The sequence below is a fragment of the Schistocerca cancellata genome, chromosome 8 (genome assembly GCF_023864275.1).
Source record: "Schistocerca cancellata isolate TAMUIC-IGC-003103 chromosome 8, iqSchCanc2.1, whole genome shotgun sequence".
In the NCBI taxonomy this organism is placed as follows: domain Eukaryota; kingdom Metazoa; phylum Arthropoda; class Insecta; order Orthoptera; family Acrididae; genus Schistocerca; species Schistocerca cancellata.
Window position 1 is genome coordinate 80943109 of NC_064633.1, and position 20507 is coordinate 80963615.

Below are 20507 nucleotides of genomic sequence, written 5' to 3' on the forward strand. Positions count from 1 at the left end.
GTGGCAGCAGGAAATAAGCTGTAGTCAAAAGAATCTTCAATAGATGGTCGCAGGTCAAATCAGTATTGTATGGCTCGTAACCCTTGTGTACAGCCCGGCTAGCTCAGTCGGTAGAGCATGAGACTCTTAATCTCAGGGTCGTGGGTTCGAGCCCCACGCTGGGCGCCTCAAAATTTTGTGTCTACGCGGATCCAACATGCGCCCCTCTCGTGAGCCTTGCGTGATGAACGTAACGGGTTACGACGATGCCTAGCTTCGGATGAATATCAGAGGAACGGTATTTGAAGCTGAAAGTAACTCTGAAATGAAATAAATTTGTTTTGGAATTTAATTTGTACATCGATATGGTGTGAGATGTGTAGGAAAGCAGCAGCTGTGCTAACGAAATGCAAATAATGGTCGCTCATGCGGTGCGTTTCGAGCTGAAGGGCTCCGATTCACTAGTCTGTAAGAACAAAGTACCCGAAAAGCGCGCTAGGAGGCGCCTCCTTAGCTCTGTGGCAGAGCGCTGGTCTAGTAAACCAGAGGTCGTGAGTTCGATCCTCACAGGAGGCAAATGAATTTTGTAACAGCCCCTCCCACCGTGGCCCTTTCGAAAAAAGCGGTCAAGGATAAAAAAAATTATGAATGGGTGCGGTATTTAAGAAATGCTCTCGCAAATGTATAGTGTGAATGGTGCTATTAAAGTGGGCACCAGACACTGCTGCTTTTGGCAGTCTCCGGTGAATGCCGACGTGAAATACTTAGTTCTTGTGATGTATTTTCTACCCCTGATAAAGACCCTCGCGATTATCATCGTCGTCGTCGTCGTCGTCGGCGGCGGCGGCGGCGCTTTGGTAATAGCGACAACTCGCCATTGTATCACTTAAGGTGAGGTACCTTCCGCAAGCGACTGAGATGGCACTAAGCGATTGAAGCTGATTTGCCACCTCTTGTTTGATCAGCGTCATAAGGGCTTGAATGTAACTTGCGATGGGACACAGCAAGAAGTAGCGTCGCACTTTTAGTACTAAAATTTGAGATGGAGAACTGGGTCAAAGATGGGAAATTCATTCCGCCAAGTGTACAAATGGTGAAAATGAGGTGTGTGTGGGGAAGCATATTGCGCCAGTGACCGTGTGGCCTAATGGATAAGGCGTCGGACTTCGGATCGGAAGATTGCAGGTTCGAATCCTGTCACGGTCGAGTTTTTCCTGTTCTGCAAAAGATGCATGCTGTTTTAGTGTGTTGTTTGAGTACTGCAAAACTAGTTGAAAGTAGCTGCTGTCCGCTTCCTGGCTGCAAAACCGGCGTCTACCTGAAGCACAAGCAACACAAGGGTGATCTGTAGCGAAATTTTCGGCACAGTGCCGTTCAGGAGAGTTTTTGTTGCAACTACTGCATCTGATTCAGGACCCAAGGGCTACGCCACAGGCGTCTGCGCACAGTCGAGCATGTGTGTTGAATAATGGTGCTGATAGCCACGTATCATTTCAAGCAGATTTGATGCCTTTCGGAGACAATTTTTCATTAAATAGGATTGTAGCTGATTTGTGGCAGCAGGAAATAAGCTGTAGTCAAAAGAATCTTCAATAGATGGTCGCAGGTCAAATCAGTATTGTATGGCTCGTAACCCTTGTGTACAGCCCGGCTAGCTCAGTCGGTAGAGCATGAGACTCTTAATCTCAGGGTCGTGGGTTCGAGCCCCACGCTGGGCGCCTCAAAATTTTGTGTCTACGCGGATCCAACATGCGCCCCTCTCGTGAGCCTTGCGTGATGAACGTAACGGGCTACGACGATGCCTAGCTTCGGATGAATATCAGAGGAACGGTATTTGAAGCTGAAAGTAACTCTGAAATGAAATAAATTTGTTTTGGAATTTAATTTGTACATCGATATGGTGTGAGATGTGTAGGAAAGCAGCAGCTGTGCTAACGAAATGCAAATAATGGTCGCTCATGCGGTGCGTTTCGAGCTGAAGGGCTCCGATTCACTAGTCTGTAAGAACAAAGTACCCGAAAAGCGCGCTAGGAGGCGCCTCCTTAGCTCTGTGGCAGAGCGCTGGTCTAGTAAACCAGAGGTCGTGAGTTCGATCCTCACAGGAGGCAAATGAATTTTGTAACAGCCCCTCCCACCGTGGCCCTTTCGAAAAAAGCGGTCAAGGATAAAAAAAATTATGAATGGGTGCGGTATTTAAGAAATGCTCTCGCAAATGTATAGTGTGAATGGTGCTATTAAAGTGGGCACCAGACACTGCTGCTTTTGGCAGTCTCCGGTGAATGCCGACGTGAAATACTTAGTTCTTGTGATGTATTTTCTACCCCTGATAAAGACCCTCGCGATTATCGTCGTCGTCGTCGTCGTCGGCGGCGGCGCTTTGGTAATAGCGACAACTCGCCATTGTATCACTTAAGGTGAGGTACCTTCCGCAAGCGACTGAGATGGCACTAAGCGATTGAAGCTGATTTGCCACCTCTTGTTTGATCAGCGTCATAAGGGCTTGAATGTAACTTGCGATGGGACACAGCAAGAAGTAGCGTCGCACTTTTAGTACTAAAATTTGAGATGGAGAACTGGGTCAAAGATGGGAAATTCATTCCGCCAAGTGTACAAATGGTGAAAATGAGGTGTCTGTGGGGAAGCATATTGCGCCAGTGACCGTGTGGCCTAATGGATAAGGCGTCGGACTTCGGATCGGAAGATTGCAGGTTCGAATCCTGTCACGGTCGAGTTTTTCCTGTTCTGCAAAAGATGCATGCTGTTTTAGTGTGTTGTTTGAGTACTGCAAAACTAGTTGAAAGTAGCTGCTGTCCGCTTCCTGGCTGCAAAACCGGCGTCTACCTGAAGCACAAGCAACACAAGGGTGATCTGTAGCGAAATTTTCGGCACAGTGCCGTTCAGGAGAGTTTTTGTTGCAACTACTGCATCTGATTCAGGACCCAAGGGCTACGCCACAGGCGTCTGCGCACAGTCGAGCATGTGTGTTGAATAATGGTGCTGATAGCCACGTATCATTTCAAGCAGATTTGATGCCTTTCGGAGACAATTTTTCATTAAATAGGATTGTAGCTGATTTGTGGCAGCAGGAAATAAGCTGTAGTCAAAAGAATCTTCAATAGATGGTCGCAGGTCAAATCAGTATTGTATGGCTCGTAACCCTTGTGTACAGCCCGGCTAGCTCAGTCGGTAGAGCATGAGACTCTTAATCTCAGGGTCGTGGGTTCGAGCCCCACGCTGGGCGCCTCAAAATTTTGTGTCTACGCGGATCCAACATGCGCCCCTCTCGTGAGCCTTGCGTGATGAACGTAACGGGTTACGACGATGCCTAGCTTCGGATGAATATCAGAGGAACGGTATTTGAAGCTGAAAGTAACTCTGAAATGAAATAAATTTGTTTTGGAATTTAATTTGTACATCGATATGGTGTGAGATGTGTAGGAAAGCAGCAGCTGTGCTAACGAAATGCAAATAATGGTCGCTCATGCGGTGCGTTTCGAGCTGAAGGGCTCCGATTCACTAGTCTGTAAGAACAAAGTACCCGAAAAGCGCGCTAGGAGGCGCCTCCTTAGCTCTGTGGCAGAGCGCTGGTCTAGTAAACCAGAGGTCGTGAGTTCGATCCTCACAGGAGGCAAATGAATTTTGTAACAGCCCCTCCCACCGTGGCCCTTTCGAAAAAAGCGGTCAAGGATAAAAAAAATTATGAATGGGTGCGGTATTTAAGAAATGCTCTCGCAAATGTATAGTGTGAATGGTGCTATTAAAGTGGGCACCAGACACTGCTGCTTTTGGCAGTCTCCGGTGAATGCCGACGTGAAATACTTAGTTCTTGTGATGTATTTTCTACCCCTGATAAAGACCCTCGCGATTATCGTCGTCGTCGTCGTCGTCGGCGGCGGCGCTTTGGTAATAGCGACAACTCGCCATTGTATCACTTAAGGTGAGGTACCTTCCGCAAGCGACTGAGATGGCACTAAGCGATTGAAGCTGATTTGCCACCTCTTGTTTGATCAGCGTCATAAGGGCTTGAATGTAACTTGCGATGGGACACAGCAAGAAGTAGCGTCGCACTTTTAGTACTAAAATTTGAGATGGAGAACTGGGTCAAAGATGGGAAATTCATTCCGCCAAGTGTACAAATGGTGAAAATGAGGTGTGTGTGGGGAAGCATATTGCGCCAGTGACCGTGTGGCCTAATGGATAAGGCGTCGGACTTCGGATCGGAAGATTGCAGGTTCGAATCCTGTCACGGTCGAGTTTTTCCTGTTCTGCAAAAGATGCATGCTGTTTTAGTGTGTTGTTTGAGTACTGCAAAACTAGTTGAAAGTAGCTGCTGTCCGCTTCCTGGCTGCAAAACCGGCGTCTACCTGAAGCACAAGCAACACAAGGGTGATCTGTAGCGAAATTTTCGGCACAGTGCCGTTCAGGAGAGTTTTTGTTGCAACTACTGCATCTGATTCAGGACCCAAGGGCTACGCCACAGGCGTCTGCGCACAGTCGAGCATGTGTGTTGAATAATGGTGCTGATAGCCACGTATCATTTCAAGCAGATTTGATGCCTTTCGGAGACAATTTTTCATTAAATAGGATTGTAGCTGATTTGTGGCAGCAGGAAATAAGCTGTAGTCAAAAGAATCTTCAATAGATGGTCGCAGGTCAAATCAGTATTGTATGGCTCGTAACCCTTGTGTACAGCCCGGCTAGCTCAGTCGGTAGAGCATGAGACTCTTAATCTCAGGGTCGTGGGTTCGAGCCCCACGCTGGGCGCCTCAAAATTTTGTGTCTACGCGGATCCAACATGCGCCCCTCTCGTGAGCCTTGCGTGATGAACGTAACGGGTTACGACGATGCCTAGCTTCGGATGAATATCAGAGGAACGGTATTTGAAGCTGAAAGTAACTCTGAAATGAAATAAATTTGTTTTGGAATTTAATTTGTACATCGATATGGTGTGAGATGTGTAGGAAAGCAGCAGCTGTGCTAACGAAATGCAAATAATGGTCGCTCATGCGGTGCGTTTCGAGCTGAAGGGCTCCGATTCACTAGTCTGTAAGAACAAAGTACCCGAAAAGCGCGCTAGGAGGCGCCTCCTTAGCTCTGTGGCAGAGCGCTGGTCTAGTAAACCAGAGGTCGTGAGTTCGATCCTCACAGGAGGCAAATGAATTTTGTAACAGCCCCTCCCACCGTGGCCCTTTCGAAAAAAGCGGTCAAGGATAAAAAAAATTATGAATGGGTGCGGTATTTAAGAAATGCTCTCGCAAATGTATAGTGTGAATGGTGCTATTAAAGTGGGCACCAGACACTGCTGCTTTTGGCAGTCTCCGGTGAATGCCGACGTGAAATACTTAGTTCTTGTGATGTATTTTCTACCCCTGATAAAGACCCTCGCGATTATCGTCGTCGTCGTCGTCGGCGGCGGCGCTTTGGTAATAGCGACAACTCGCCATTGTATCACTTAAGGTGAGGTACCTTCCGCAAGTGACTGAGATGGCACTAAGCGATTGAAGCTGATTTGCCACCTCTTGTTTGATCAGCGTCATAAGGGCTTGAATGTAACTTGCGATGGGACACAGCAAGAAGTAGCGTCGCACTTTTAGTACTAAAATTTGAGATGGAGAACTGGGTCAAAGATGGGAAATTCATTCCGCCAAGTGTACAAATGGTGAAAATGAGGTGTGTGTGGGGAAGCATATTGCGCCAGTGACCGTGTGGCCTAATGGATAAGGCGTCGGACTTCGGATCGGAAGATTGCAGGTTCGAATCCTGTCACGGTCGAGTTTTTCCTGTTCTGCAAAAGATGCATGCTGTTTTAGTGTGTTGTTTGAGTACTGCAAAACTAGTTGAAAGTAGCTGCTGTCCGCTTCCTGGCTGCAAAACCGGCGTCTACCTGAAGCACAAGCAACACAAGGGTGATCTGTAGCGAAATTTTCGGCACAGTGCCGTTCAGGAGAGTTTTTGTTGCAACTACTGCATCTGATTCAGGACCCAAGGGCTACGCCACAGGCGTCTGCGCACAGTCGAGCATGTGTGTTGAATAATGGTGCTGATAGCCACGTATCATTTCAAGCAGATTTGATGCCTTTCGGAGACAATTTTTCATTAAATAGGATTGTAGCTGATTTGTGGCAGCAGGAAATAAGCTGTAGTCAAAAGAATCTTCAATAGATGGTCGCAGGTCAAATCAGTATTGTATGGCTCGTAACCCTTGTGTACAGCCCGGCTAGCTCAGTCGGTAGAGCATGAGACTCTTAATCTCAGGGTCGTGGGTTCGAGCCCCACGCTGGGCGCCTCAAAATTTTGTGTCTACGCGGATCCAACATGCGCCCCTCTCGTGAGCCTTGCGTGATGAACGTAACGGGTTACGACGATGCCTAGCTTCGGATGAATATCAGAGGAACGGTATTTGAAGCTGAAAGTAACTCTGAAATGAAATAAATTTGTTTTGGAATTTAATTTGTACATCGATATGGTGTGAGATGTGTAGGAAAGCAGCAGCTGTGCTAACGAAATGCAAATAATGGTCGCTCATGCGGTGCGTTTCGAGCTGAAGGGCTCCGATTCACTAGTCTGTAAGAACAAAGTACCCGAAAAGCGCGCTAGGAGGCGCCTCCTTAGCTCTGTGGCAGAGCGCTGGTCTAGTAAACCAGAGGTCGTGAGTTCGATCCTCACAGGAGGCAAATGAATTTTGTAACAGCCCCTCCCACCGTGGCCCTTTCGAAAAAAGCGGTCAAGGATAAAAAAAATTATGAATGGGTGCGGTATTTAAGAAATGCTCTCGCAAATGTATAGTGTGAATGGTGCTATTAAAGTGGGCACCAGACACTGCTGCTTTTGGCAGTCTCCGGTGAATGCCGACGTGAAATACTTAGTTCTTGTGATGTATTTTCTACCCCTGATAAAGACCCTCGCGATTATCGTCGTCGTCGTCGTCGTCGGCGGCGGCGCTTTGGTAATAGCGACAACTCGCCATTGTATCACTTAAGGTGAGGTACCTTCCGCAAGCGACTGAGATGGCACTAAGCGATTGAAGCTGATTTGCCACCTCTTGTTTGATCAGCGTCATAAGGGCTTGAATGTAACTTGCGATGGGACACAGCAAGAAGTAGCGTCGCACTTTTAGTACTAAAATTTGAGATGGAGAACTGGGTCAAAGATGGGAAATTCATTCCGCCAAGTGTACAAATGGTGAAAATGAGGTGTGTGTGGGGAAGCATATTGCGCCAGTGACCGTGTGGCCTAATGGATAAGGCGTCGGACTTCGGATCGGAAGATTGCAGGTTCGAATCCTGTCACGGTCGAGTTTTTCCTGTTCTGCAAAAGATGCATGCTGTTTTAGTGTGTTGTTTGAGTACTGCAAAACTAGTTGAAAGTAGCTGCTGTCCGCTTCCTGGCTGCAAAACCGGCGTCTACCTGAAGCACAAGCAACACAAGGGTGATCTGTAGCGAAATTTTCGGCACAGTGCCGTTCAGGAGAGTTTTTGTTGCAACTACTGCATCTGATTCAGGACCCAAGGGCTACGCCACAGGCGTCTGCGCACAGTCGAGCATGTGTGTTGAATAATGGTGCTGATAGCCACGTATCATTTCAAGCAGATTTGATGCCTTTCGGAGACAATTTTTCATTAAATAGGATTGTAGCTGATTTGTGGCAGCAGGAAATAAGCTGTAGTCAAAAGAATCTTCAATAGATGGTCGCAGGTCAAATCAGTATTGTATGGCTCGTAACCCTTGTGTACAGCCCGGCTAGCTCAGTCGGTAGAGCATGAGACTCTTAATCTCAGGGTCGTGGGTTCGAGCCCCACGCTGGGCGCCTCAAAATTTTGTGTCTACGCGGATCCAACATGCGCCCCTCTCGTGAGCCTTGCGTGATGAACGTAACGGGTTACGACGATGCCTAGCTTCGGATGAATATCAGAGGAACGGTATTTGAAGCTGAAAGTAACTCTGAAATGAAATAAATTTGTTTTGGAATTTAATTTGTACATCGATATGGTGTGAGATGTGTAGGAAAGCAGCAGCTGTGCTAACGAAATGCAAATAATGGTCGCTCATGCGGTGCGTTTCGAGCTGAAGGGCTCCGATTCACTAGTCTGTAAGAACAAAGTACCCGAAAAGCGCGCTAGGAGGCGCCTCCTTAGCTCTGTGGCAGAGCGCTGGTCTAGTAAACCAGAGGTCGTGAGTTCGATCCTCACAGGAGGCAAATGAATTTTGTAACAGCCCCTCCCACCGTGGCCCTTTCGAAAAAAGCGGTCAAGGATAAAAAAAATTATGAATGGGTGCGGTATTTAAGAAATGCTCTCGCAAATGTATAGTGTGAATGGTGCTATTAAAGTGGGCACCAGACACTGCTGCTTTTGGCAGTCTCCGGTGAATGCCGACGTGAAATACTTAGTTCTTGTGATGTATTTTCTACCCCTGATAAAGACCCTCGCGATTATCGTCGTCGTCGTCGTCGGCGGCGGCGGCGCTTTGGTAATAGCGACAACTCGCCATTGTATCACTTAAGGTGAGGTACCTTCCGCAAGCGACTGAGATGGCACTAAGCGATTGAAGCTGATTTGCCACCTCTTGTTTGATCAGCGTCATAAGGGCTTGAATGTAACTTGCGATGGGACACAGCAAGAAGTAGCGTCGCACTTTTAGTACTAAAATTTGAGATGGAGAACTGGGTCAAAGATGGGAAATTCATTCCGCCAAGTGTACAAATGGTGAAAATGAGGTGTGTGTGGGGAAGCATATTGCGCCAGGGACCGTGTGGCCTAATGGATAAGGCGTCGGACTTCGGATCGGAAGATTGCAGGTTCGAATCCTGTCACGGTCGAGTTTTTCCTGTTCTGCAAAAGATGCATGCTGTTTTAGTGTGTTGTTTGAGTACTGCAAAACTAGTTGAAAGTAGCTGCTGTCCGCTTCCTGGCGGCAAAACCGGCGTCTACCTGAAGCACAAGCAACACAAGGGTGATCTGTAGCGAAATTTTCGGCACAGTGCCGTTCAGGAGAGTTTTTGTTGCAACTACTGCATCTGATTCAGGACCCAAGGGCTACGCCACAGGCGTCTGCGCACAGTCGAGCATGTGTGTTGAATATTGGTGCTGATAGCCACGTATCATTTCAAGCAGATTTGATGCCTTTCGGAGACAATTTTTCATTAAATAGGATTGTAGCTGATTTGTGGCAGCAGGAAATAAGCTGTAGTCAAAAGAATCTTCAATAGATGGTCGCAGGTCAAATCAGTATTGTATGGCTCGTAACCCTTGTGTACAGCCCGGCTAGCTCAGTCGGTAGAGCATGAGACTCTTAATCTCAGGGTCGTGGGTTCGAGCCCCACGCTGGGCGCCTCAAAATTTTGTGTCTACGCGGATCCAACATGCGCCCCTCTCGTGAGCCTTGCGTGATGAACGTAACGGGTTACGACGATGCCTAGCTTCGGATGAATATCAGAGGAACGGTATTTGAAGCTGAAAGTAACTCTGAAATGAAATAAATTTGTTTTGGAATTTAATTTGTACATCGATATGGTGTGAGATGTGTAGGAAAGCAGCAGCTGTGCTAACGAAATGCAAATAATGGTCGCTCATGCGGTGCGTTTCGAGCTGAAGGGCTCCGATTCACTAGTCTGTAAGAACAAAGTACCCGAAAAGCGCGCTAGGAGGCGCCTCCTTCGCTCTGTGGCAGAGCGCTGGTCTAGTAAACCAGAGGTCGTGAGTTCGATCCTCACAGGAGGCAAATGAATTTTGTAACAGCCCCTCCCACCGTGGCCCTTTCGAAAAAAGCGGTCAAGGATAAAAACAATTATGAATGGGTGCGGTATTTAAGAAATGCTCTCGCAAATGAATAGTGTGAATGGTGCTATTAAAGTGGGCACCAGACACTGCTGCTTTTGGCAGTCTCCGGTGAATGCCGACGTCAAATACTTAGTTCTTGTGATGTATTTTCTACCCCTGATAAAGACCCTCGCGATTGTCGTCGGCGGCGGCGGCGGCGCTTTGGTAATAGCGACAACTCGCTATTGTATCACTTAGGGTGAGGTACCTTCCGCAACCGACTGAGATGGCACTAAGCGATTGAAGCTGATTTGCCACCTCTTGTTTGATCAGCGTCATAAGGGCTTGAATGTAACTTGCGATGGGACACAGCAAGAAGTAGCGTCGCACTTTTAGTACTAAAATTTGAGATGGAGAACTGGGTCGAAGATGGGAAATTCATTCCGCCAAGTGTACAAATGGTGAAAATGAGGTGTGTGTGGGGAAGCATATTGCGCCAGTGACCGTGTGGCCTATTGGATAAGGCGTCGGACTTCGGATCCGAAGATTGCAGGATCGAATCCTGTCACGGTCCAGTTTTTCCTGTTCTGCAAAAGATGCATGCTGTTTTAGTGTGTTGTTTGAGTACTGAAAAACTAGTTGAAAGTAGCTGCTGTCCGCTTCCTGGCTGCAAGACCGGCGTCTACCTGAAGCACAAGCAACACAAGGGTGATCTGTAGCGAAATTTTCGGCACAGTGCCGTTCAGGAGAGTTTTTGTTGCAACTACTGCATCTGATTCAGGACCCAAGGGCTACGCCACAGGCGTCTGCGCACAGTCGAGCATGTGTGTTGAATAATGGTGCTGATAGTTACGTATCATTTCATGCAGATTTGATGCCTTTCGGAGACAATTTTTCATTAAATAGGATTTTAGCTGATTTGTGGCAGCAGGAAATAAGCTGTAGTCAAAAGAATCTTCAATAGATGGTCGCAGGTCAAATCAGTATTGTATGGCTCGTAACCCTTGTGTACAGCCCGGCTAGCTCAGTCGGTAGAGCATGAAACTCTTAATCTCAGGGTCGTGGGTTCGAGCCCCACGCTGGGCGGCTCAAAATTTTGTGTCTACGCGGATCCAACATGCGCCCCTCTCGTGAGCCTTGCGTGATGAACGTAACGGGTTACGACGATGCCTAGCTTCGGATGAATATCAGAGGAACGGTATTTGAAGCTGAAAGTAAATCTGAAATGAAATAAATTTGTTTTGGAATTTAATTTGTACATCGATATGGTGTGAGATGTGTAGGAAAGCAGCAGCTGTGCTAACGAAATGCAAATAATGGTCGCTCATGCGGTGCGTTTCGAGCTGAAGGTCTCCGATTCACTAGTCTGTAAGAACAAAGTACCCGAAAAGCGCGCTAGGAGGCGCCTCCTTAGCTCAGTGGCAGAGCGCTGGTCTAGTAAACCAGAGGTCGTGAGTTCGATCCTCACAGGAGGCAAATGAATTTTGTAACAGCCCCTCCCACCGTGGCCCTTTCGAAAAAAGCGGTCAAGGATAAAAAAAATTATGAATGGGTGCGGTATTTAAGAAATGCTCTCGCAAATGAATAGTGTGAATGGTGCTATTAAAGTGGGCACCAGACACTGCTGCTTTTGGCAGTCTCCGGTGAATGCCGACGTGAAATACTTAGTTCTTGTGATGTATTTTCTACCCCTGATAAAGACCCTCGCGATTATCATCGTCGTCGTCGTCGTCGTCGTCGTCGTCGGCGGCGGCGGCGCTTTGGTAATAGCTACAACTCGCCATTGTATCTCTTAGGGTGAGGTACCTTCCGCAAGCGACTGAGATGGCACTAAGCGATTGAAGCTGATTTGCCACCTCTTGTTTGATCAGCGTCATAAGGGCTTGAATGTAACTTGCGATGGGACACAGCAAGAAGTAGCGTCGCACTTTTAGTACTAAAATTTGAGATGGAGAACTGGGTCAAAGATGGGAAATTCATTCCGCCAAGTGTACAAATGGTGAAAATGAGGTGTGTGTGGGGAAGCATATTGCGCCAGTGACCGTGTGGCCTAATGGATAAGGCGTCGGACTTCGGATCGGAAGATTGCAGGTTCGAATCCTGTCACGGTCGAGTTTTTCCTGTTCTGCAAAAGATGCATGCTGTTTTAGTGTGTTGTTTGAGTACTGCAAAACTAGTTGAAAGTAGCTGCTGTCCGCTTCCTGGCTGCAAAACCGGCGTCTACCTGAAGCACAAGCAACACAAGGGTGATCTGTAGCGAAATTTTCGGCACAGTGCCGTTCAGGAGAGTTTTTGTTGCAACTACTGCATCTGATTCAGGACCCAAGGGCTACGCCACAGGCGTCTGCGCACAGTCGAGCATTTGTGTTGAATAATGGTGCTGATAGCCACGTATCATTTCAAGCAGATTTGATGCCTTTCGGAGACAATTTTTCATTAAATAGGATTGTAGCTGATTTGTGGCAGCAGGAAATAAGCTGTAGTCAAAAGAATCTTCAATAGATGGTCGCAGGTCAAATCAGTATTGTATGGCTCGTAACACTTGTGTACAGCCCGGCTAGCTCAGTCGGTAGAGCATGAGACTTTTAATCTCAGGGTCGTGGGTTCGAGCCCCACGCTGGGCGGCTCAAAATTTTGTGTCTACGCGGATCCAACATGCGCCCCTCTCGTGAGCCTTGCGTGATGAACGTAACGGGTTACGACGATGCCTAGCTTCGGATGAATATCAAAGGAACGGTATTTGAAGCTGAAAGTAACTCTGAAATGAAATAAATTTGTTTTGGAATTTAATTTGTACATCGATATGGTGTGAGATGTGTAGGAAAGCAGCAGCTGTGCTAACGAAATGCAAATAATGGTCGCTCATGCGGTGCGTTTCGAGCTGAAGGGCTCCGATTCACTAGTCTGTAAGAACAAAGTACCCGAAAAGCGCAATAGGGGGCGCCTCCTTAGCTCAGTGGCAGAGCGCTGGTCTAGTAAACCGGAGGTCGTGTGTTCGATCCTCACAGGAGGCAAATGAATTTTGTAACAGCCCCTCCCACCGTGGCCCTTTCGAAAAAAGCGGTCAAGGATAAAAAAAATTATGTATGGGTGCGGTATTTAAGAAATGCTCTCGCAAATGAATAGTGTGAATGGTGCTATTAAAGTGGGCACCAGACACTGCTGCTTTTGGCAGTCTCCGGTGAATGCCGACGTGAAATACTTAGTTCTTGCGATGTATTTTCTACCCCTGATAAAGACCCTCGCGATTATCATCGTCGTCGGCGGCGGCGGCGGCGCTTTGGTAATAGCGACAACTCGCCATTGTATCACTTAGGGTGAGGTACCTTCCGCAACCGACTGAGATGGCACTAAGCGATTGAAGCTGATTTGCCACCTCTTGTTTGATCAGCGTCATAAGGGCTTGAATGTAACTTGCGATGGGACACAGCAAGAAGTAGCGTCGCACTTTTAGTACTAAAATTTGAGATGGAGAACTGGGTCAAAGATGGGAAATTCATTCCGCCAAGTGTACAAATGGTGAAAATGAGGTGTGTGTGGGGAAGCATATTGCGCCAGTGACCGTGTGGCCTAATGGATAAGGCGTCGGACTTCGGATCGGAAGATTGCAGGTTCGAATCCTGTCACGGTCGAGTTTTTCCTGTTCTGCAAAAGATGCATGCTGTTTTAGTGTGTTGTTTGAGTACTGCAAAACTAGTTGAAAGTAGCTGCTGTCCGCTTCCTGGCTGCAAAACCGGCGTCTACCTGAAGCACAAGCAACACAAGGGTGATCTGTAGCGAAATTTTCGGCACAGTGCCGTTCAGGAGAGTTTTTGTTGCAACTACTGCATCTGATTCAGGACCCAAGGGCTACGCCACAGGCGTCTGCGCACAGTCGAGCATGTGTGTTGAATAATGGTGCTGATAGCCACGTATCATTTCAAGCAGATTTGATGCCTTTCGGAGACAATTTTTCATTAAATAGGATTGTAGCTGATTTGTGGCAGCAGGAAATAAGCTGTAGTCAAAAGAATCTTCAATAGATGGTCGCAGGTCAAATCAGTATTGTATGGCTCGTAACACTTGTGTACAGCCCGGCTAGCTCAGTCGGTAGAGCATGAGACTTTTAATCTCAGGGTCGTGGGTTCGAGCCCCACGCTGGGCGGCTCAAAATTTTGTGTCTACGCGGATCCAACATGCGCCCCTCTCGTGAGCCTTGCGTGATGAACGTAACGGGTTACGACGATGCCTAGCTTCGGATGAATATCAAAGGAACGGTATTTGAAGCTGAAAGTAACTCTGAAATGAAATAAATTTGTTTTGGAATTTAATTTGTACATCGATATGGTGTGAGATGTGTAGGAAAGCAGCAGCTGTGCTAACGAAATGCAAATAATGGTCGCTCATGCGGTGCGTTTCGAGCTGAAGGGCTCCGATTCACTAGTCTGTAAGAACAAAGTACCCGAAAAGCGCAATAGGGGGCGCCTCCTTAGCTCAGTGGCAGAGCGCTGGTCTAGTAAACCGGAGGTCGTGTGTTCGATCCTCACAGGAGGCAAATGAATTTTGTAACAGCCCCTCCCACCGTGGCCCTTTCGAAAAAAGCGGTCAAGGATAAAAAAAATTATGTATGGGTGCGGTATTTAAGAAATGCTCTCGCAAATGAATAGTGTGAATGGTGCTATTAAAGTGGGCACCAGACACTGCTGCTTTTGGCAGTCTCCGGTGAATGCCGACGTGAAATACTTAGTTCTTGCGATGTATTTTCTACCCCTGATAAAGACCCTCGCGATTATCATCGTCGTCGGCGGCGGCGGCGGCGCTTTGGTAATAGCGACAACTCGCCATTGTATCACTTAGGGTGAGGTACCTTCCGCAACCGACTGAGATGGCACTAAGCGATTGAAGCTGATTTGCCACCTCTTGTTTGATCAGCGTCATAAGGGCTTGAATGTAACTTGCGATGGGACACAGCAAGAAGTAGCGTCGCACTTTTAGTACTAAAATTTGAGATGGAGAACTGGGTCGAAGATGGGAAATTCATTCCGCCAAGTGTACAAATGGTGAAAATGAGGTGTGTGTGGGGAAGCATATTGCGCCAGTGACCGTGTGGCCTATTGGATAAGGCGTCGGACTTCGGATCCGAAGATTGCAGGATCGAATCCTGTCACGGTCCAGTTTTTCCTGTTCTGCAAAAGATGCATGCTGTTTTAGTGTGTTGTTTGAGTACTGAAAAACTAGTTGAAAGTAGCTGCTGTCCGCTTCCTGGCTGCAAGACCGGCGTCTACCTGAAGCACAAGCAACACAAGGGTGATCTGTAGCGAAATTTTCGGCACAGTGCCGTTCAGGAGAGTTTTTGTTGCAACTACTGCATCTGATTCAGGACCCAAGGGCTACGCCACAGGCGTCTGCGCACAGTCGAGCATGTGTGTTGAATAATGGTGCTGATAGCCACGTATCATTTCATGCAGATTTGATGCCTTTCGGAGACAATTTTTCATTAAATAGGATTTTAGCTGATTTGTGGCAGCAGGAAATAAGCTGTAGTCAAAAGAATCTTCAATAGATGGTCGCAGGTCAAATCAGTATTGTATGGCTCGTAACCCTTGTGTACAGCCCGGCTAGCTCAGTCGGTAGAGCATGAAACTCTTAATCTCAGGGTCGTGGGTTCGAGCCCCACGCTGGGCGGCTCAAAATTTTGTGTCTACGCGGATCCAACATGCGCCCCTCTCGTGAGCCTTGCGTGATGAACGTAACGGGTTACGACGATGCCTAGCTTCGGATGAATATCAGAGGAACGGTATTTGAAGCTGAAAGTAACTCTGAAATGAAATAAATTTGTTTTGGAATTTAATTTGTACATCGATATGGTGTGAGATGTGTAGGAAAGCAGCAGCTGTGCTTACGAAATGCAAATAATGGTCGCTCATGCGGTGCGTTTCGAGCTGAAGGGCTCCGATTCACTAATCTGTAAGAACAAAGTACCCGAAAAGAGAGCTAGGAGGCGCCTCCTTAGCTCAGTGGCAGAGCGCTGGTCTAGTAAACCAGAGGTCGTAAGTTCGATCCTCACAGGAGGCAAATGAATTTTGTAACAGCCCCTCCCACCGTGGCCCTTTCGAAGAAAGCGGTCAAGGATAAAAAAAATTATGAATGGGTGCGGTATTTAAGAAATGCTCTCGCAAATGAATAGTGTGAATGGTGCTATTAAAGTGGGCACCAGACACTGCTGCTTTTGGCAGTCTCCGGTGAATGCCGACGTGAAATACTTAGTTCTTGTGATGTATTTTCTACCCCTGATAAAGACCCTTGCGATTATCATCGTCGGCGGCGGCGGCGGCGGCGGCGGCGCTTTTGTAATAGCGACAACTCGCCATTGTATCACTTAGGGTGAGGTACCTTCCGCAAGCGACTGAGATGGCACTAAGCGATTGAAGCTGATTTGCCACCTCTTGTTTGATCAGCGTCATAAGGGCTTGAATGTAACTTGCGATGGGACACAGCAAGAAGTAGCGTCGCACTTTTAGTACTAAAATTTGAGATGGAGAACTGGGTCAAAGATGGGAAATTCATTCCGCCAAGTGTACAAATGGTGAAAATGAGGTGTGTGTGGGGAAGCATATTGCGCCAGTGACCGTGTGGCCTAATGGATAAGGCGTCGGACTTCGGATCCGAAGATTGCAGGTTCGAATCCTGTCACAGTCAAGTTTTTCCTTTTCTGAAAAAGATGCATGCTGTTTTAGTGTGTTGTTTGAGTACTGCAAAACTAGTTGAAAGTAGCTGCTGTCCGCTTCCTGGCTGCAAAACCGGCGTCTACCTGAAGCACAAGCAACACAAGGGTGATCTGTAGCGAAATTTTCGGCACAGTGCCGTTCAGGAGAGTTTTTGTTGCAACTACTGCATCTGATTCAGGACCCAAGGGCTACGCCACAGGCGTCTGCGCACAGTCGAGCATGTGTGTTGAATAATGGTGCTGATAGCCACGTATCATTTCAAGCAGATTTGATGCCTTTCGGAGACAATTTTTCATTAAATAGGATTGTAGCTGATTTGTGGCAGCAGGAAATAAGCTGTAGTCAAAAGAATCTTCAATAGATGGTCGCAGGTCAAATCAGTATTGTATGGCTCGTAACACTTGTGTACAGCCCGGCTAGCTCAGTCGGTAGAGCATGAGACTTTTAATCTCAGGGTCGTGGGTTCGAGCCCCACGCTGGGGGGCTCAAAATTTTGTGTCTACGCGGATCCAAGATGCGCCCCTCTCGTGAGCCTTGCGTGATGAACGTAACGGGTTACGACGATGCCTAGCTTCGGATGAATATCAGAGGAACGGTATTTGAAGCTGAAAGTAACTCTGAAATGAAATAAATTTGTTTTGGAATTTAATTTGTACATCGATATGGTGTGAGATGTGTAGGAAAGCAGCAGCTGTGCTTACGAAATGCAAATAATGGTCGCTCATGCGGTGCGTTTCGAGCTGAAGGATTCCGATTCACTAGTCTGTAAGAACAAAGTACCCGAAAAGCGCGCCAGGAGGCGCCTCCTTAGCTCAGTGGCAGAGCGCTGGTCTAGTAAACCAGAGGTCGTGAGTTCGATCCTCACAGGAGGCAAATGAATTTTGTAACAGCCCCTCCCACCGTGGCCCTTTCGAAAAAAGCGGTCAAGGATAAAAAAAATTATGAATGGGTGCGGTATTTAAGAAATGCTCTCGCAAATGAATAGTGTGAATGGTGCTATTAAAGTGGGCACCAGACACTGCTGCTTTTGGCAGTCTCCGGTGAATGCCGACGTGAAATACTTAGTTCTTGTGATGTATTTTCTACCCCTGATAAAGACCCTCGCGATTATCATCGTCGTCGTCGTCGGCTGCGGCGCCGGCGGCTGTGGCGGCGGCGGCGGCGCTTTGGTAATAGCGACAACTCGCCATTGTATCACTTAGGGTGAGGTACCTTCCGCAAGCGACTGAGATGGCACTAAGCGATTGAAGCTGATTTGCCACCTCTTGTTTGATCAGCGTCATAAGGGCTTGAATGTAACTTGCGATGGGACACAGCAAGAGGTAGCGTCGCACTTTTAGTACTAAAATTTGAGATGGAGAACTGGGTCAAAGATGGGAAATTCATTCCGCCAAGTGTACAAATGGTGAAAATGAGGTGTGTGTGGGGAAGCATATTGCGCCAGTGACCGTGTGGGCTAATGGATAAGGCGTCGGACTTCGGATCTGAAGATTGCAGGTTCGAATCCTGTCACAGTCGAGTTTTTCCTGTTCTGAAAAAGATGCATGCTGTTTTAGTGTGTTGTTTGAGTACTGCAAAACTAGTTGAAAGTAGCTGCTGTCCGCTTCCTGGCTGCAAAACCGGCGTCTACCTGAAGCACAAGCAACACAAGGGTGATCTGTAGCGAAATTTTCGGCACAGTGCCGTTCAGGAGAGTTTTTGTTGGAACTACTGCATCTGATTCAGGACCCAAGGGCTACGCCACAGGCGTCTGCGCACAGTCGAGCATGTGTGTTGAATAATGGTGCTGATAGCCACGTATCATTTCAAGCAGATTTGATGCCTTTCGGAGACAATTTTTCATTAAATAGGATTGTAGCTGATTTGTGGCAGCAGGAAATAAGCTGTAGTCAAAAGAATCTTCAATAGATGGTCGCAGGTCAAATCAGTATTGTATGGCTCGTAACCCTTGTGTACAGCCCGGCTAGCTCAGTCGGTAGAGCATGAGACTCTTAATCTCAGGGTCGTGGGTTCGAGCCCCACGCTGGGCGCCTCAAAATTTTGTGTCTACGCGGATCCAACATGCGCCCCTCTCGTGAGCCTTGCGTGATGAACGTAACGGGTTACGACGATGCCTAGCTTCGGATGAATATCAGAGGAACGGTATTTGAAGCTGAAAGTAACTCTGAAATGAAATAAATTTGTTTTGGAATTTAATTTGTACATCGATATGGTGTGAGATGTGTAGGAAAGCAGCAGCTGTGCTAACGAAATGCAAATAATGGTCGCGCATGCGGTGCGTTTTGAGCTGAAGGGCTCCGATTCACTAGTCTGTAAGAACAAAGTACCCGAAAAGCGCGCTAGGAGGCGCCTCCTTAGCTCTGTGGCAGAGCGCTGGTCTAGTAAACCAGAGGTCGTGAGTTCGATCCTCACAGGAGGCAAATGAATTTTGTAACAGCCCCTCCCACCGTGGCCCTTTCGAAAAAAGCGGTCAAGGATAAAAAAAATTATGAATGGGTGCGGTATTTAAGAAATGCTCTCGCAAATGTATAGTGTGAATGGTGCTATTAAAGTGGGCACCAGACACTGCTGCTTTTGGCAGTCTCCGGTGAATGCCGACGTGAAATACTTAGTTCTTGTGATGTATTTTCTACCCCTGATAAAGACCCTCGCGATTATCATCGTCGTCGTCGTCGTCGTCGTCGGCGCTTTGGTAATAGCGACAACTCGCCATTGTATCACTTAAGGTGAGGTACCTTCCGCAAGCGACTGAGATGGCACTAAGCGATTGAAGCTGATTTGCCACCTCTTGTTTGATCAGCGTCATAAGGGCTTGAATGTAACTTGCGATGGGACACAGCAAGAAGTAGCGTCGCACTTTTAGTACTAAAATTTGAGATGGAGAACTGGGTCGAAGATGGGAAATTCATTCCGCCAAGTGTACAAATGGTGAAAATGAGGTGTGTGTGGGGAAGCATATTGCGCCAGTGACCGTGTGGCCTATTGGATAAGGCGTCGGACTTCGGATCCGAAGATTGCAGGATCGAATCCTGTCACGGTCCAGTTTTTCCTGTTCTGCAAAAGATGCATGCTGTTTTAGTGTGTTGTTTGAGTACTGAAAAACTAGTTGAAAGTAGCTGCTGTCCGCTTCCTGGCTGCAAGACCGGCGTCTACCTGAAGCACAAGCAACACAAGGGTGATCTGTAGCGAAATTTTCGGCACAGTGCCGTTCAGGAGAGTTTTTGTTGCAACTACTGCATCTGATTCAGGACCCAAGGGCTACGCCACAGGCGTCTGCGCACAGTCGAGCATGTGTGTTGAATAATGGTGCTGATAGTTACGTATCATTTCATGCAGATTTGATGCCTTTCGGAGACAATTTTTCATTAAATAGGATTTTAGCTGATTTGTGGCAGCAGGAAATAAGCTGTAGTCAAAAGAATCTTCAATAGATGGTCGCAGGTCAAATCAGTATTGTATGGCTCGTAACCCTTGTGTACAGCCCGGCTAGCTCAGTCGGTAGAGCATGAAACTCTTAATCTCAGGGTCGTGGGTTCGAGCCCCACGCTGGGCGGCTCAAAATTTTGTGTCTACGCGGATCCAACATGCGCCCCTCTCGTGAGCCTTGCGTGATGAACGTAACGGGTTACGACGATGCCTAGCTTCGGATGAATATCAGAGGAACGGTATTTGAAGCTGAAAGTAAATCTGAAATGAAATAAATTTGTTTTGGAATTTAATTTGTACATCGATATGGTGTGAGATGTGTAGGAAAGCAGCAGCTGTGCTAACGAAATGCAAATAATGGTCGCTCATGCGGTGCGTTTCGAGCTGAAGGTCTCCGATTCACTAGTCTGTAAGAACAAAGTACCCGAAAAGCGCGCTAGGAGGCGCCTCCTTAGCTCAGTGGCAGAGCGCTGGTCTAGTAAACCAGAGGTCGTGAGTTCGATCCTCACAGGAGGCAAATGAATTTTGTAACAGCCCCTCCCACCGTGGCCCTTTCGAAAAAAGCGGTCAAGGATAAAAAAAATTATGAATGGGTGCGGTATTTAAGAAATGCTCTCGCAAATGAATAGTGTGAATG

General features: G+C 47.4%; 40 non-coding genes across 40 annotated transcripts; all 40 read left to right on the forward strand.

Moving 5' to 3' along the window:
- Positions 1-92: 92 nt before the first annotated feature.
- On the forward strand, positions 93-165 carry Trnak-cuu (transfer RNA lysine (anticodon CUU)). Its single transcript has one exon. It is a non-coding gene; the product is annotated as a tRNA-Lys (tRNA).
- Positions 166-483: 318 nt separating this feature from the next.
- Trnat-agu (transfer RNA threonine (anticodon AGU)) lies at positions 484-555 on the forward strand. The gene has a single exon. It is a non-coding gene; the product is annotated as a tRNA-Thr (tRNA).
- A 557-nt stretch (positions 556-1112) lies between these two features.
- Trnar-ucg (transfer RNA arginine (anticodon UCG)) lies at positions 1113-1185 on the forward strand. Its single transcript has one exon. It is a non-coding gene; the product is annotated as a tRNA-Arg (tRNA).
- A 439-nt stretch (positions 1186-1624) lies between these two features.
- On the forward strand, positions 1625-1697 carry Trnak-cuu (transfer RNA lysine (anticodon CUU)). The gene has a single exon. It is a non-coding gene; the product is annotated as a tRNA-Lys (tRNA).
- A 318-nt stretch (positions 1698-2015) lies between these two features.
- On the forward strand, positions 2016-2087 carry Trnat-agu (transfer RNA threonine (anticodon AGU)). The gene has a single exon. It is a non-coding gene; the product is annotated as a tRNA-Thr (tRNA).
- A 548-nt stretch (positions 2088-2635) lies between these two features.
- Trnar-ucg (transfer RNA arginine (anticodon UCG)) lies at positions 2636-2708 on the forward strand. The gene has a single exon. It is a non-coding gene; the product is annotated as a tRNA-Arg (tRNA).
- A 439-nt stretch (positions 2709-3147) lies between these two features.
- On the forward strand, positions 3148-3220 carry Trnak-cuu (transfer RNA lysine (anticodon CUU)). Its single transcript has one exon. It is a non-coding gene; the product is annotated as a tRNA-Lys (tRNA).
- Positions 3221-3538: 318 nt separating this feature from the next.
- Positions 3539-3610, forward strand: Trnat-agu (transfer RNA threonine (anticodon AGU)). The gene has a single exon. It is a non-coding gene; the product is annotated as a tRNA-Thr (tRNA).
- A 548-nt stretch (positions 3611-4158) lies between these two features.
- On the forward strand, positions 4159-4231 carry Trnar-ucg (transfer RNA arginine (anticodon UCG)). The gene has a single exon. It is a non-coding gene; the product is annotated as a tRNA-Arg (tRNA).
- Positions 4232-4670: 439 nt separating this feature from the next.
- Trnak-cuu (transfer RNA lysine (anticodon CUU)) lies at positions 4671-4743 on the forward strand. Its single transcript has one exon. It is a non-coding gene; the product is annotated as a tRNA-Lys (tRNA).
- Positions 4744-5061: 318 nt separating this feature from the next.
- On the forward strand, positions 5062-5133 carry Trnat-agu (transfer RNA threonine (anticodon AGU)). The gene has a single exon. It is a non-coding gene; the product is annotated as a tRNA-Thr (tRNA).
- A 545-nt stretch (positions 5134-5678) lies between these two features.
- Positions 5679-5751, forward strand: Trnar-ucg (transfer RNA arginine (anticodon UCG)). Its single transcript has one exon. It is a non-coding gene; the product is annotated as a tRNA-Arg (tRNA).
- A 439-nt stretch (positions 5752-6190) lies between these two features.
- On the forward strand, positions 6191-6263 carry Trnak-cuu (transfer RNA lysine (anticodon CUU)). The gene has a single exon. It is a non-coding gene; the product is annotated as a tRNA-Lys (tRNA).
- Positions 6264-6581: 318 nt separating this feature from the next.
- On the forward strand, positions 6582-6653 carry Trnat-agu (transfer RNA threonine (anticodon AGU)). The gene has a single exon. It is a non-coding gene; the product is annotated as a tRNA-Thr (tRNA).
- Positions 6654-7201: 548 nt separating this feature from the next.
- Trnar-ucg (transfer RNA arginine (anticodon UCG)) lies at positions 7202-7274 on the forward strand. Its single transcript has one exon. It is a non-coding gene; the product is annotated as a tRNA-Arg (tRNA).
- A 439-nt stretch (positions 7275-7713) lies between these two features.
- Trnak-cuu (transfer RNA lysine (anticodon CUU)) lies at positions 7714-7786 on the forward strand. The gene has a single exon. It is a non-coding gene; the product is annotated as a tRNA-Lys (tRNA).
- Positions 7787-8104: 318 nt separating this feature from the next.
- Trnat-agu (transfer RNA threonine (anticodon AGU)) lies at positions 8105-8176 on the forward strand. Its single transcript has one exon. It is a non-coding gene; the product is annotated as a tRNA-Thr (tRNA).
- Positions 8177-8724: 548 nt separating this feature from the next.
- Positions 8725-8797, forward strand: Trnar-ucg (transfer RNA arginine (anticodon UCG)). Its single transcript has one exon. It is a non-coding gene; the product is annotated as a tRNA-Arg (tRNA).
- Positions 8798-9236: 439 nt separating this feature from the next.
- Positions 9237-9309, forward strand: Trnak-cuu (transfer RNA lysine (anticodon CUU)). Its single transcript has one exon. It is a non-coding gene; the product is annotated as a tRNA-Lys (tRNA).
- A 318-nt stretch (positions 9310-9627) lies between these two features.
- Positions 9628-9699, forward strand: Trnat-agu (transfer RNA threonine (anticodon AGU)). Its single transcript has one exon. It is a non-coding gene; the product is annotated as a tRNA-Thr (tRNA).
- Positions 9700-10238: 539 nt separating this feature from the next.
- On the forward strand, positions 10239-10311 carry Trnar-ucg (transfer RNA arginine (anticodon UCG)). Its single transcript has one exon. It is a non-coding gene; the product is annotated as a tRNA-Arg (tRNA).
- A 439-nt stretch (positions 10312-10750) lies between these two features.
- Trnak-cuu (transfer RNA lysine (anticodon CUU)) lies at positions 10751-10823 on the forward strand. The gene has a single exon. It is a non-coding gene; the product is annotated as a tRNA-Lys (tRNA).
- Positions 10824-11141: 318 nt separating this feature from the next.
- On the forward strand, positions 11142-11213 carry Trnat-agu (transfer RNA threonine (anticodon AGU)). Its single transcript has one exon. It is a non-coding gene; the product is annotated as a tRNA-Thr (tRNA).
- Positions 11214-11776: 563 nt separating this feature from the next.
- Positions 11777-11849, forward strand: Trnar-ucg (transfer RNA arginine (anticodon UCG)). Its single transcript has one exon. It is a non-coding gene; the product is annotated as a tRNA-Arg (tRNA).
- A 439-nt stretch (positions 11850-12288) lies between these two features.
- On the forward strand, positions 12289-12361 carry Trnak-uuu (transfer RNA lysine (anticodon UUU)). Its single transcript has one exon. It is a non-coding gene; the product is annotated as a tRNA-Lys (tRNA).
- A 318-nt stretch (positions 12362-12679) lies between these two features.
- Positions 12680-12751, forward strand: Trnat-agu (transfer RNA threonine (anticodon AGU)). The gene has a single exon. It is a non-coding gene; the product is annotated as a tRNA-Thr (tRNA).
- A 545-nt stretch (positions 12752-13296) lies between these two features.
- On the forward strand, positions 13297-13369 carry Trnar-ucg (transfer RNA arginine (anticodon UCG)). Its single transcript has one exon. It is a non-coding gene; the product is annotated as a tRNA-Arg (tRNA).
- A 439-nt stretch (positions 13370-13808) lies between these two features.
- Positions 13809-13881, forward strand: Trnak-uuu (transfer RNA lysine (anticodon UUU)). The gene has a single exon. It is a non-coding gene; the product is annotated as a tRNA-Lys (tRNA).
- A 318-nt stretch (positions 13882-14199) lies between these two features.
- On the forward strand, positions 14200-14271 carry Trnat-agu (transfer RNA threonine (anticodon AGU)). Its single transcript has one exon. It is a non-coding gene; the product is annotated as a tRNA-Thr (tRNA).
- Positions 14272-14816: 545 nt separating this feature from the next.
- On the forward strand, positions 14817-14889 carry Trnar-ucg (transfer RNA arginine (anticodon UCG)). Its single transcript has one exon. It is a non-coding gene; the product is annotated as a tRNA-Arg (tRNA).
- Positions 14890-15328: 439 nt separating this feature from the next.
- Positions 15329-15401, forward strand: Trnak-cuu (transfer RNA lysine (anticodon CUU)). Its single transcript has one exon. It is a non-coding gene; the product is annotated as a tRNA-Lys (tRNA).
- A 318-nt stretch (positions 15402-15719) lies between these two features.
- Positions 15720-15791, forward strand: Trnat-agu (transfer RNA threonine (anticodon AGU)). The gene has a single exon. It is a non-coding gene; the product is annotated as a tRNA-Thr (tRNA).
- Positions 15792-16342: 551 nt separating this feature from the next.
- Positions 16343-16415, forward strand: Trnar-ucg (transfer RNA arginine (anticodon UCG)). Its single transcript has one exon. It is a non-coding gene; the product is annotated as a tRNA-Arg (tRNA).
- A 439-nt stretch (positions 16416-16854) lies between these two features.
- On the forward strand, positions 16855-16930 carry Trnak-uuu (transfer RNA lysine (anticodon UUU)). The gene has a single exon. It is a non-coding gene; the product is annotated as a tRNA-Lys (tRNA).
- A 315-nt stretch (positions 16931-17245) lies between these two features.
- On the forward strand, positions 17246-17317 carry Trnat-agu (transfer RNA threonine (anticodon AGU)). Its single transcript has one exon. It is a non-coding gene; the product is annotated as a tRNA-Thr (tRNA).
- A 1084-nt stretch (positions 17318-18401) lies between these two features.
- Trnak-cuu (transfer RNA lysine (anticodon CUU)) lies at positions 18402-18474 on the forward strand. The gene has a single exon. It is a non-coding gene; the product is annotated as a tRNA-Lys (tRNA).
- Positions 18475-18792: 318 nt separating this feature from the next.
- Trnat-agu (transfer RNA threonine (anticodon AGU)) lies at positions 18793-18864 on the forward strand. Its single transcript has one exon. It is a non-coding gene; the product is annotated as a tRNA-Thr (tRNA).
- A 548-nt stretch (positions 18865-19412) lies between these two features.
- Positions 19413-19485, forward strand: Trnar-ucg (transfer RNA arginine (anticodon UCG)). The gene has a single exon. It is a non-coding gene; the product is annotated as a tRNA-Arg (tRNA).
- A 439-nt stretch (positions 19486-19924) lies between these two features.
- On the forward strand, positions 19925-19997 carry Trnak-cuu (transfer RNA lysine (anticodon CUU)). Its single transcript has one exon. It is a non-coding gene; the product is annotated as a tRNA-Lys (tRNA).
- Positions 19998-20315: 318 nt separating this feature from the next.
- Positions 20316-20387, forward strand: Trnat-agu (transfer RNA threonine (anticodon AGU)). The gene has a single exon. It is a non-coding gene; the product is annotated as a tRNA-Thr (tRNA).
- Positions 20388-20507: the final 120 nt, after the last annotated feature.